Source organism: Perna viridis, chromosome 3 (assembly GCF_037379345.1).
Source record: "Perna viridis isolate PV_CMFRI_1.1 ecotype Kerala chromosome 3, ASM3737934v1, whole genome shotgun sequence".
Lineage (NCBI taxonomy): Eukaryota > Metazoa > Mollusca > Bivalvia > Mytilida > Mytilidae > Perna > Perna viridis.
In genome coordinates, this window is record NC_142447.1 from 7,560,979 (window position 1) to 7,574,670 (window position 13,692).

Consider the following 13,692-nt stretch of genomic DNA (forward strand, 5'->3'; position numbering starts at 1 on the left):
CACCTGAGGTCTGGCAGTATAGACCAGAGCGTCTGCATAGCAGCCTTGCCCGAGTTCTTCTGTCAGATATCCCGAAGGCTGGGACACCAGTTGGTTCTATTAACCACTAACATCGACATTGAGAGGCCTGTATTGGTATTCAAGGTCATTAAAAATTACACATCATCAAATACCATTACAGTTAGTGATGTCCAGTAGCCATTGACTATAGCTTATCTGAACTTATGACATAGACATGTAATTTATATCTCGATTAATGTGATCTGTCGTAAAAATCCTGGATTTGAGCATGTTACAGTCATTCCTGCTCAAGATGCATTGTACAATGTAAAAACACTTAAAATGATGTTTTTCACAGGGGTATTTTGTGAACTTTTGTAGATATGCATACCTTTGTAGAGTAGACTCAGCGAATTTCTTCTTTGGTACTGAATAATTTCACGACGAAAGAATATCCCCCCAGACAAAGTCTGAGTATGGTGACCTAATGCATGTATACCACCTTTTATCTCCAATCAGTATATGCTATATTATACTGAATATCATTAAGTTCGTATTCGGACAAATTATCAAGAATTTGTCAGGATGAATTTCCGAATATTATATTTTCTCTTTCTCTCTTCTTTGTTGGTGTCACCAAGGGGAAAATAACTTTAGTCGTTACATTTTGGGCGGAAAGAATATACGATCTGCACCTGTATATGGTTATTTTAGTGGAGCGGAATTGGCCAATAATTTTCATTTACAATAAAGATCTTGTAGTTACCGGAATCATTTAAAATTAGAGTAACATTGAAAGAGGAACAAAAAGTAAAATCTTCAGCTGTGATGAGCGTGAACTACTTGACCAACAACGAACAAGAATAAATCAACGAAGCGAAAAAGTCACAATTAGCTACATAAATTTGGATGTATAATTCGTGAAAAATCAGGATTTCATGCCAATAAAATGATTTTTCCAATTTTTTTTAGGAATGGGATGTTCGCCCGGTACGACTGTTCTTTGATCCGCGACTGAATACATTACCTAACATGTCATATGTTTAGACTATTTAATCTGCATGGATATGTATATTCAGATACTCATAACTTTATTTTACACTCAAGTACTAGTATTCAAAAGGAGATTAGCGTGCTAAAATTAAGCGCATTTCTGATTCAGTTACTCGTATGCGGACACTTAGCATTCAGAAAGATCGAGGTTTGAAAACAAGAATAACAATAATTTTGTTTTGAATTATTTTAGGACAAATATATGTAATGTAGGTAGCTGGGAATTTAGAGTAGCAAACGTGTAGATGTCGTATTTATAGGAAAGTAGCAACTGTAAGTGAAACAAAACTCTAAAGAGAAAATAGTGTAACAAAATGCGTCGCCTAAGCAAAACAAAATAAAACATAGAATAGTTTTAGAATTTGGATAAGGTTATTGAAAGGCACAACATATGTTGTGCTATATACAAAATGTGCTTTATTCCATACAACATAACCAATTCAATATAACATCTCTCGAAATTTGACACTTATCCAAAACTTTGAAGTTTAAATAAATTATATGTATATAAAACGCACTCAAACCTCTATGCATTCGAACGATATTCTAGTTGATAAATGACTAATTCTATACTATAACAAAATATATGTGACTTAAAATATGCATTTTGCATATACTTTCGCAGTGTCGGTGCCGGAAGGAGTCCGGGGTTTGGAAACCCTTTATTATTGGAAACGTTTGCTAACTTTATGCATAATTTGGACAAAACAAGCTGTTTAAAGCCTTGTAACCCGTTTTTTTTTCTCCCGTCTACCCTCCATAATTTTAATCACTGGAACCGCCCCTGCTGTCTCATTTATCTGCTTATCATAATAACTGCACAGAATATGAGATTAATATTGTTGATCTCTAATAAAGCTATGAACTGTAAAACAGATATGAATAGTTCCACGATTTTCATCTGCACTAATTGTAAGTAATTTCACTCGTCCTTCATGGTCTGTCGCATAAGGTTCTAGTCGAGCAAGTTTCGTTGCGTTGTGTTCGTTTACAGCGAGTTCCGTCAAATTAGTGGAAATTTATATTAGTCGTATATGCTACAATACCTAGTACGTGTATGTGGAGGGAGGGGAACAAACAAAAAAAAAAAAACAAAAAAACAAAAACAAAAACAAAACCAAAAACAAAAACACACAAAACAAAAAACGTTTGTTCTTTTGTTTTTGTAGTCTTGTCCTCTTGGGTTAACAAACTAGTACTGTATTACTCCCAAAACTGTTCAGTATATCACATTTATCAATCTCAGAAATATTTCAAAGTTTTGTTTGTTCGAATTTCATTTCAAACAAATAAATAAAATATCAAATAAAGGCAATATCGATTATACTTACTGGGAATATAACGTAGGCAATATCGATTATACTTCAAAGAAAGTTATACAATCCACGGTAACTGAAGAATTAACAATTGTTACAAATCAAACTAAAAAGTAATATAACAACACAGAGTCATTAAAATGACATACATCTCCTGAGTGAGGACAGGAGCAAAAACTTCTAAAAGACCATTTGTAATAACGGGGGTTGAATATAAACAAAATAATGTGACTATTGGACAGAGAACCAAGATAATTGTATTAAACTGTGCAACTGCCTATATTAAAAGAATACTCATGGAATTAGAAAACCTTTCACAGTTGGAGATTCTCCTAGATTATTACGAATGACGTCATACAGTGCACGCAAATTTTAATTAGAAAGTCGTTTTCCTTGTTAAGCGATAACTTCCGTAAACCGGAAATAGCCCGAAAATGTGATGTTTGTATCCGGAAGGTGGAATTTTAGATATGATCTGATATGTTACAATCGGAATATTGCTGCGGACGGCTAAGGATTTTTCGAACATTAATGGTATTTGAGAATATACGTATACGGTTATATCATATGTCAATGGAAAGATATATCAATGTAGGTTTTGAATATCATTCTTTTCTAACTGAAAAGTGGTAACGTTTTCTGCTATTTTGCATTAATTAGAGGAGGGGTTAAAGATCAATCGACCCCAATACGCTTTGAAAAGTGATGTAAATGCAAACAATCATTGTAGGGATATGAAAACAAGTAACATGCAAAGATCATATATATATAGAATTTCAAAAATGTTAAAAAAGATATTTTTCCGACAAACGTTGACTATTGGCTATTTAATCACAGAACAAATATGACCTTAAAATTGGTTTAGTGCGTTTTAAATGATGAAGAGATAATAAGACACTGTAAAACTAAAAAAAAAAAAAAGGCTATCGAAGAATTTTTGAAAGAGATTGTAAGTGAAATAAATATATCAGCATTGCGATGTTTTTCTTTAGATATTTTGGTTTTTTTTATTGTGAAATGAAGAATATGAATGTGGCAGTATATCAATTGATTAGAAGTTCCGTCTAGCAACATATATGTAGCATAAGGAATTTTGCAATTTTTATATAAAGATGGTATATTCGAAATTTGAAACCAATTTGTTAAACCGAGGTCAGCGATGTACTCACTGTCTATGTAGGCAGATTTGTCTGATTTAAATTGATAGATTGGTTCCCGACATTTGCAATATCAACAATTTCAAACCACTTCAAAACTTTGAGGCTTCATTCCCACATTCCTATAGTGTGCACAAGGTAGATATTCCTAATGCTTAACATGCCTTCTTGTTAGGATTTATTTTTTGTGTGTACTTCGTGTATTTATAATTTCAGTCTTTATTTCTGATTAAAGGTAACTCCATGATACACATGTGCTGCATTACAGAATTTACAATATATATATATATATATCGTCTCAGAATGTGACGACTCTATTCACTACACTGCTCCATCGGAACAAATTGATACAGGGAAGATAACGTAAACTCATAGAAGGGTCTGAAAAATTCCCAACGATGTTAGAACTGTCAAATTTGCGAAGCAATTTTTTTGTCGTTCCCTCCGCGGGACTCGAACTCGTACCCCTGTGACATCTATGGCAACACCGCCTGCACTAGGTCCAGCGCCCTAGACCACTCGGCCAGCTAGGCTATATAAAAATATAGCTTTCGCTGGCCGGATGATTCCTCCTCGTAGGATTCATCTAGGGCTGTAACTTAGTACACGATGTATGGTAGTACGGGACAGTTCATCTAGGTGTTATTATGTAGGATAGAGGATCAAATTAAGGATGTATGTCACAACAAATCAATATTATACAACGTATAATATATATATATATTAGACCAGTATATTCGTATCTCGAACTCTAAAATTCAAATGTTTACAAGACTTTCAAATAGCTGTATTGTGTATCAAATATTCTATAATAAAATTTAATATTGTACAGGTTGTGAAGCTTGCTATACGAAGGGACTTAAAAGATGTGTGAATTTTTCTGCTAGTAAACTGTCTTGGTACGAGGCTGATCATGAATGTAAACGTCAAAACGGCTAGCTGTTAATTCTGGATAATATTGAAAAGCAAGAAGCAACGTCTAAGAGGATTAAGAATCTTAGTAAGTAAGGTGTAGTGATTTAAGGTTCGTGAAATGTTTTCATAGAGGCAATTAATTAAGAACTTAATGTTTCCTTTTTTATGTTGTAACGACATGTAAAAAGTTGATCATAGCACATTGTCAATAAAGCACAAGCAGTTAACTCTTCTACACGCCGATTAAACGTAAAAAAGTCACATATAATACTTATTACGTCATTTTAATGCTTCTCTTGTTTACTATTCTTTGTTTAGTTAAATATAGAAAGAGTAATCAAGGAAACCAAGGTTATAGCGGTAACCAAAAGAATGTAATCCAGGTACAAAGACCAGACATGGAAAACAGACATACACAACAAAGAACATAAAGTAAATAAAATCATACATACAAAGTAACAAAAGCAAATGAGCAACTCGGTCTCCACTAAAAACTGGGAGCATGGACCAGGTGCACCGGTAGGGTAAGCGTAATAGGCAATACATATTGGTCAATAGTAATCAAGGGAACCAATGTTATAGCAGTAATCAAAAGAATGTAATCCAGGGACAACGACCTGACATGGAAAACAGACATACACAACAAAGAACATAAAGTAACTAAAATACATACATATAAAGTAACAAAAGCAAATGAGCAACTCGGACTCCACTAAAAACTTTGAGCATGGACCAGGTGCAACGGTAGTGTGAGCGTCTTCTGTTTTTCTAGAAACACCAACCAAGTTGCGAGTCCGGGGTAGTCGAAAGAGGAAAGGAAAACTATGACACGTTGAACAAATCAGTCTTCATTGTGCAGATGGATACACCGAAGCGATCCACGAGTTCATGATGACGACCATAGAACGTCTGTAGTGATGACTTGTAGCAGCATAATCCTGTTCCAGGAGCCTATTTGCTAGAAGTCTAGCGCGATACAAGAAGCTCTGGCATAACGTATGAGTTGTGATATGAATACTTCATACGCAGGTGCTGAAGGGCTTTTGCCACAGACGAAAGGAAAGTTGACAATTCTGAATGAAAAGTCATCACGTTTGTCGTAATGTCGTAAAGTTTGGTCAAGTCTACTTCATAGTGGGTCTGGCCTATATAAATAGCTAGAAGCCGAGTATCCAGAAAGGTTTTCGTCTTTTAATGTAAATGTATTGATGTATTAATTCTAAATTGATACACTGTCACTTCCGTTTAAATTTATTAAAGTATTACACACGACGCGTAGTTTATTCGAAATGGATAAACTTAAATATAAACTTAACGTTATTTATACATCATTATACCCCGAATGGTTGTCGACTATGATTACATCTCTTCTTTTTTTTAAGTTAAATTTTAAGACATATTAATTAGATTCTGAGAGGATAATATCACGTTTTTTAAATCTTATTTTACATTTCAATGTTGTATTGAAGATGAATAAATTACGTGAAGTTTATATACAAGTGGTCGGGGGTTAGTAACAATTTTTCATGTCGCAAAATTTGCAAATTTAAAACACAATGAGCAGATGATACATGCAGCTTGTAATCATCAATTTGGTTTTAGAATGATTTTCATTTCTGAACCAACCCCTGGCGACACTATTCACTTGTTTTGCACTAAATTCATTCTCTATCAATACTATTTAATTACCGTTCAATGCAATCGTCAATTGAAGTTCATATGCAAAACATAGTGTGTTTTAAGCTGCAATCATTAAAGTTTTCCATGTTCAACCTACTTGCTTAGACAGAACGCTTTCATTGTTCAAAAAGTACCTTCTATAAAATATATATTTGCCAAAATATGCTGTAAATATAAATGTTGACTGTGGTCAGAATTTAACAGAGCATACTAACTTAATATTTACGTATAAGTATATAAGATCAATATAGTTAGTGTCAACATATGAGTGATTTTGAAATATATTACTTATCCATTGTTAAATTCATTGAGAAAGGGTTGTGTGTATTTTTTTATGTTTAGCGAAATTAGTTGTATGGGCAATAATTTAAATGAATGATAAAATCAGAATTCTATATTGTGTCCGTTTTTACTATGCAAACACTGACAAATATTTTTTTTTCAATTATTGACACTCTTATTAGATATTACAAAAAATGGACAGTTTATGCTTCATGAAAAGCGAAGCTTAAATTATCCTAAAAATGGCTAAACATGCATAATGCATATTTAGGTTTGTATGCATTAGATATCTAGTTAATCACAGGAGTAATCTAAGGAAGCAGGATTCGAGCGGAATCAAAGAGTAATCAATGGAACCAAGGTTATAGCGGTAATCAAAAGAATGTAATCCAGGGACATGGAAAACAGACATACACAACAAAGAACATAAAGTAACTAAAATTATACATACAAAGTAACAAAAGTAAATGAGCAACTCGGACTCCACTCAAAACTGGGAGCATGGACCAGGTGCACCGGTAGGGTAAGCGTCCTCTGCTTTTCTAGAAACACCCGCCGAGTTGCTCATAAACAGTCAAGTCCGGGGTAGACAAACGAAGAAAGGGAAACTATGACCCGTTGAATAAATCAGTTTTTATGGTGCTCATGGATACACCATAACGATCCACGAGTTCATGATGACGACCATAAAACTTCTGTAGTGATGACTTCAATCTTGTAGCAACATAACCCTGTTCCAGAAGCCTATTTGTTAGAGTTCTAGCGCAATACAAAAAGTCTGCGTAGTTTCGGCAAGCTCTGGCATAACGTATGATTTGTGATATGAACACTCCATACGCAGGAGCCGAAGGGATGTTGCCACAGATGAAAGGAAAGTTGACAATTCTGAATGAAAAGTCATCACGTTTGTCGTAAAGTTTGGTCAGTAGTTTTCCTTTATCATCGATTTCTAACTGTAGGTCAAGATAGGAGGCTGACTTCACAGTGTCTGTAGTATCCTTTATCTCAAGTTCTTTTGGGTAGATGCGATGTATCAAATCCCCGAAATTAGGATTGTTTAAAGATAATACGTCATCTATATAGCGGAAACTGAGATTGAAGGATCTAGCTAAACGATATTCTTTCTTTCCGATCAGATCAGCTATAAAGTCAGCCTCATAAGAGTGAAGGAATAAGTCAGCAAGTAAAGGAGCACAATTTGTTCCCATTGGAATGCCGACCGTTTGTTGTAAAACCCGCCCACCACACTGGACAAATATGTTGTCAATTAAAAATTCCAACATTTTGTAAACATCTTCCTCTGTATATTTGGAAGATGATTTGGAATTATTTCTTGCAAAGTATGAGGAATCTCTACCAAGAACTATATATTTGTATCTAGGTGTACCATCTTTTTTGGAAAAACAACGATGTATAATGTTTTTAAGTCGGGATTTTAACTGAGTATGGGGAATAGAAGTATACAGTGTTGAAAAATCATAGGTTTTAATGCTATTATATTCAGATAATAGTCTTGAACTGATTGTCTCCAAAAGATCTTTCGAATTTTTCAGGATCCACATTAAATTAATTTCACTACGGGAGTAACAAGTGTTGTGGTAGGACTGTAGACCCTCTTTGACAGTTGTGAGTATAGAAGTTAAAAGTTTTGAAAGAGGTTTAGTGGTACATTTTGCAGATCCAGCTATGAAACGTTGTTTGTATGGATTCTTGTAAAGTTTAGGAATCCAATACATAGACGGTAAATCACAATCATCGTCCTTGGTAGAGAGACCAAAAGAGGATAGCACAGATTTATGGTTTTCCACAATCTCTTCTTTGGAGAGAGTGGTAGCAGTGTAGGTCTTATCACTGCTATTATTTTGTACGTCTACCTCTGATAATAAACATTGGATATAAAACGTTTTGCAGACAAAAACAATATTGTTTTGGGCTTTGTCTGCTGGTACGACAACATATTTGTCATGTATAGTAGACAATGTTTTTGCTACATCTTTGAAAACTGATGTAGCCTTGGCACTCATTGACCTACTTAAAACTTTCATTCGTTTCAAAATTAAAGACCTCACGGCCTTCAACCACTCTGATAGAGAATTAATGTCTTCTTGTTCTAGTTTTATCCATTTTCTTGCATAGTCCTCGACGGCATCCATAAAAACTTTAAAGTTATTATTCTAATTTATGGAGCGTGGTTCACGGTACTTGGGACATTTAGAAAGGATATAACGCAGAGATTCGTTTTCGATAATGGTTAAATCTCCCGTAACGACGTGACCAGAAGGACCATACTTGAACGGAGAGGTTTTGCCTAGAAGTCCTCAATCTCGAGGTTCTGCAATAGCCTTTTATAATTGAAAACTTTGGATGCGATGGGTGAAGTATAGGAATATGAAATAATTGGTATGGATTTGTCTTTGAAATATGGGGGAATTTTGTTGGTAACGTTTTTGTGATGGAAGATGTTAGCCAAATTAATTGCATCTATATCTTTGTTGACAAAGGTAGTGGAAGAAATGATCGTTTTTCTTCATCTTGACTTTTCACACAAACGGGTTTAAAGAGTCTGTAGAAACCAATATCCAAAATGATGGCAACAAGTCTTGATAATGATGAGGTGGGGTCAGAAACAGGAGTGTCAAGACTTGTTTTATAAAGGGAGTGTAGTAGAGTGAGAGGTATAGAATAAAGTTTGGTTCTAATGTGATGAAGTCCAAGAGGTTTTTGTATGAAAGGAAGGAGACCATCTATGTAGACATCATGTAACTTAGGTGACGTATAGTGGCGATGGCCATGACTCCTTTCCCGTCTTGAATTTTTGTCAAATAAATTCATCAAAAAGTATATTTTCCAGGGATTATCACCAGAAATGGAACACACACACACACACACACACACACACACACACATATATACACACACAAGTAAATGAGCAATTGGCACACTACTTAATACTAGGAGCATGAACCAAATGTATCGGTAAGGTAAGCGTCTTCTGGTTTTCTAGAAAACACCTGCGCAGTTACTTATTAAATGTATCAATCGGATAGATGAAGGAAAACGGGGAAGTTAAAAATAAATGCGTAACCAATGGAATTAGTAGAGTTCAGTATTTACTTGTTCTCCATTTCTTGTTATAAATTAATACTTTTGTCGTCATAAATATGAAACTGCAAAATCTACAAATAAATTTACTCATTCCGATATGTTATTGTTATTGCGAGCATTTGCCTTGATTAAATAATACCTATAAATGATTCTGAGATAAAGAAATATGGAAGCAATCCCGATGACTCAAAATAAAACATAACTGTTTTCATAAAACAAATTTCATGTACATAATGTACACTGTACGTGCTATTGTAGTATAATTTGATTTCAGAAAAAAATCTACTTTTGATTTCTGATTAGATAAAACAATTTGTCCATCATCTCATAGTAAAAATTCTGTTATGTGACTTTGACATCGAAATTTTTAAATGATTTAGTCGTCGAATTTTGATACTAAAATTGTATTATATATTTTTTTCGGTCTATTTGACAGCACCTTGATGCTCCTGGTGCACTCTTGAAAATAACTTACTATGCAGGTTACTGAGTTTGCACTACCTGATTGAGGTCATTTCCTCATAAACCGAAAAACTAGCATTGATTGGTCACAATCTGATGGATGCACTAATCCGATTTCATGACCTGTGGTGCTTTCACAAATAAAACATATTGTGTTGATTTGCATACTTTTGTACGGAAGTTTATTTAGCATTATTCATATTAAGTACGATGTCCCAATGTGCATGACCATTTTATACAGGTAGATTTTGAGTGTTTATTTCGGCCTGGAAAAAATATTTTTGCAAAAGTAAATTTAGAAGAAAGAAGTTTCAGGGTCGTTAAACATGGATCTGACAAACAACGTCATATCTTAACAAAATGTGTATGTGAAAATAAAAACAAATCCAGAGTTAATGGTTAAATCAACGTCCTGAGATCCCAATGGCATTCCATGTCGGAACGACTTTTGAAAACTGAAAAAAGAAAGTTAGGCTTACATGTATCACATGCTTGAGCGCAGCAGTGTTCAATTCCTGAAATAAAATGCATCGTTTTGAATTAAATTCTAATAGCTATTTTTATTGTTTTGAATTAATATCCTCTTTAGAATTTACAATCATATACAAAATGTGTTATTGATATATTGTGTTAAGGGAATTTTTGCGTATATGGGGCTAACAGATCGACTGAAACTCAACTTTGTACACTCAAAGCCTTATCAAGATATATCAAGTCCTGCATAAATAAAGATAGATAAGTCAATCAATTTCAAGTTAAAAAAATATGCGTCAAACAAAGAATGACATGAAAGAATCATGTTCAATGGGTTGATCCGTTAACCATTATAATATTGATAAATAATATGCAGCCAACGCTAACTTATATGATAGCTTTGTGAAGTAAACCAGACAATCCAGACTCCACAAAATCAGATATGATATTTAGTGTTTTTAATAAAAATTTTCTTCAACAAAATGAGCCTACTGTTCAGACAGAAGGAAGACACACTTCTCTTATAAATTTCTAACGACCTGGTTGTCATTTACAGGGATACTTATCGACAAAAGATAATCTCAAAGAAGATCAAGACTTTCTGTATTTGCCTAGGAAAGAACAACCATGTAAAATGTTAATTGATCTAGATACTTATATGACAATTTTTAAATAACGCAATTAATAGAAATGTATATCTAATCTTCGGCCCAAAAATTTACCATTCTGGTAAAACAGAAAATTTGTAAGCCTTTCATTGAACAAAATTTGTATTAACAACGTAAAAATTAATTATGGATACATTATTTTGAATTTGGGTACAAGGAAGAACAACAATAAAAAAACTTGAAACATTTGCGAAAGGATGTTTCAGCTAAAAAAGGCTATATTAAGGACATGATTATTTCAGCAATTAAAATAATCACACATTACTATGTTTTACCGTTTAGAGGAATGTTTTACCGTTTAGAGGAAAGACAAATGTGAACTTGAATATAGAATTGTTGCCTCAGATTTCTGTTTTCCAATACTGTGAAAGGGCTTTAATTCATGAATACCAATATTTGTGGATCAATGAAGAAACGCAAGTTCGTGGGTTCTTGAATTCGTTGGTTTTAAGTTTTTCAGTAAACACATCGTGGCGAACCGAATTTCGTGGTTTGACCTATCCACGAAAACCATGAAAATTCACAGTATACAGAACGTTTACTTGTTAAGGACTATTTACTGGCTACCATGCTGTTGAAACATTTGTATAAATCAATTATCCACAGAGAATATACATTTCATATAATATAATCATTACGCTGGAAAATTATGTCATCACTTCAAGGATTTTTGGTTAACCCGTGGTGTATCTACCCGCACCATGAAAAGAATTGTGTGTACTTTGTCATAGGTTTTTTTTGTTTCGATTAAGGCTTACTCACTGTGGAAGATCACAACAATCTATTGTCAAGGTCAAATATGATAGAATGACATGAGAGTTTTGCATGATGAGATGTGGTATAAGATTCTAGGTGATTCATTGGGGTATGAAGAAAATTACATAAGGCAAGAAGAATGTCATTTAGTGGAAAATAAAAGAAAGCTGGATTACCTTTCTCTCCACTCAAATAAACAAGCCAGATGCAGAACAAGACAACAAAGCTTGAAGCTGTAGCAACATCGGCAAAAGAGAGAAGTGTACATTGTGGACTGGGAAAGGTAAAATAATACATCTATCATCGTAGTTTCAGCTTTCCACAGATTCAAAAGCAAAACGGATCAGTATTTGGCATACTCTAAAAAAAAGTCCAGTTTCAATCACAAGACAAGCCCTGCATTGGAATCCGCAGCGAAAACGTGCAAGGGACAGCCCTAGAACTTCTCGGAAGTCATTCACGGAGGAGATGATGAAAGCATGGTACAATTGGCAACACCAACTTAATTTCATATGCGAAACTTTTCCACTGTTTTAATTTGCGATTATCCTCTGACCTTTATAGGCTGAATGAATCGTCGTGTATTATCGTAGACGGAGCTTTTAAGGTTTTTTCAAAGCTTTATATATAAAGAAGCATGTACTATAAATATTCATTTTGATTAGCAATAATACATTCGATTCAAGCTGATACCAAGCAAAACAAGTGAAACAAAAAAAAGTATAGAAGAAATCTTAAGAGAAAAACATTAAATTTTCCGAACAATACAATTATTTTTAGGGCATTTAAATAGTTTTGTCTTAATACAAAACCCATTACAAGTCTTACATTTCTTTTTATTTTATCCCAATAACAAAATATATCTTTCGTTAGAAATCTTAATTGTATAGTTTTTAAAATTAATATTTTGTACCCTACTTGAAGGATTATTTGTAGTATTTAGTTTTACTAGAACTTCATTTATTTTGCAAAAAAGCCCATTTTAAGCCTGTGTGGCCATAGAAGACCTCCGACCCATATCTTAATTGTGGCTATCTCGCATGGAAAGCATACATATAACTCCTTGGTTGCCTTAATTATGATTCACACACGTAATAGATAGAATATCACTGACGCCTACTTATGCATATACTACAATACTTTTAAAACATTTGCTTGTTTTGATGACTTTATGCATTTATATTTGTTGTACACTTTTATGAGAGGAAACTTCCGTTTTAAACTGAAATAACATATCGCTCAATATTAGTTTCGGGTTGAAGTAGGCCTTTAATTAATTCAGCTTACATTTTTACGACAAAATATATCTTTTCCTGGATAATGTTTATCAATAATAATGATTGCTGCACCGAGTCATTTCAAACACATGGGATATAGAGGCTATTTATGTTGAAAATAATAATGAATAATGGTTGTCATGCGTTTTAGATAATTGAACACATTCGTTGAATATCTTTTTTTAAATAAGACTATACATACTATGCCACCAAAATACATAACATGAAAGGTTAAGACGCATTCACATCATCAAGTCCAATCAGGTCGTCTTATTTGCTAAAACATGTGCCACTTACGCTTGAAACCGTAAAAGACTTGGGCTTACTCACAAACTTTTTCTATAATTAGGTCATTTAAGTACAACTCAACTGCTATATTATGTTTGGCTGATTGGGAAACACCGGGATATAGGTGTTATAAATTGAAATTCAATACAATACGAACTGTTCTTGCACAAAAAAGACCAGTCAATTATTGAAACATTTTTTCTATGATATTTTGACAAACCAAAACTACACAAAACAACCCCCCCCCGGAAAAAAATAA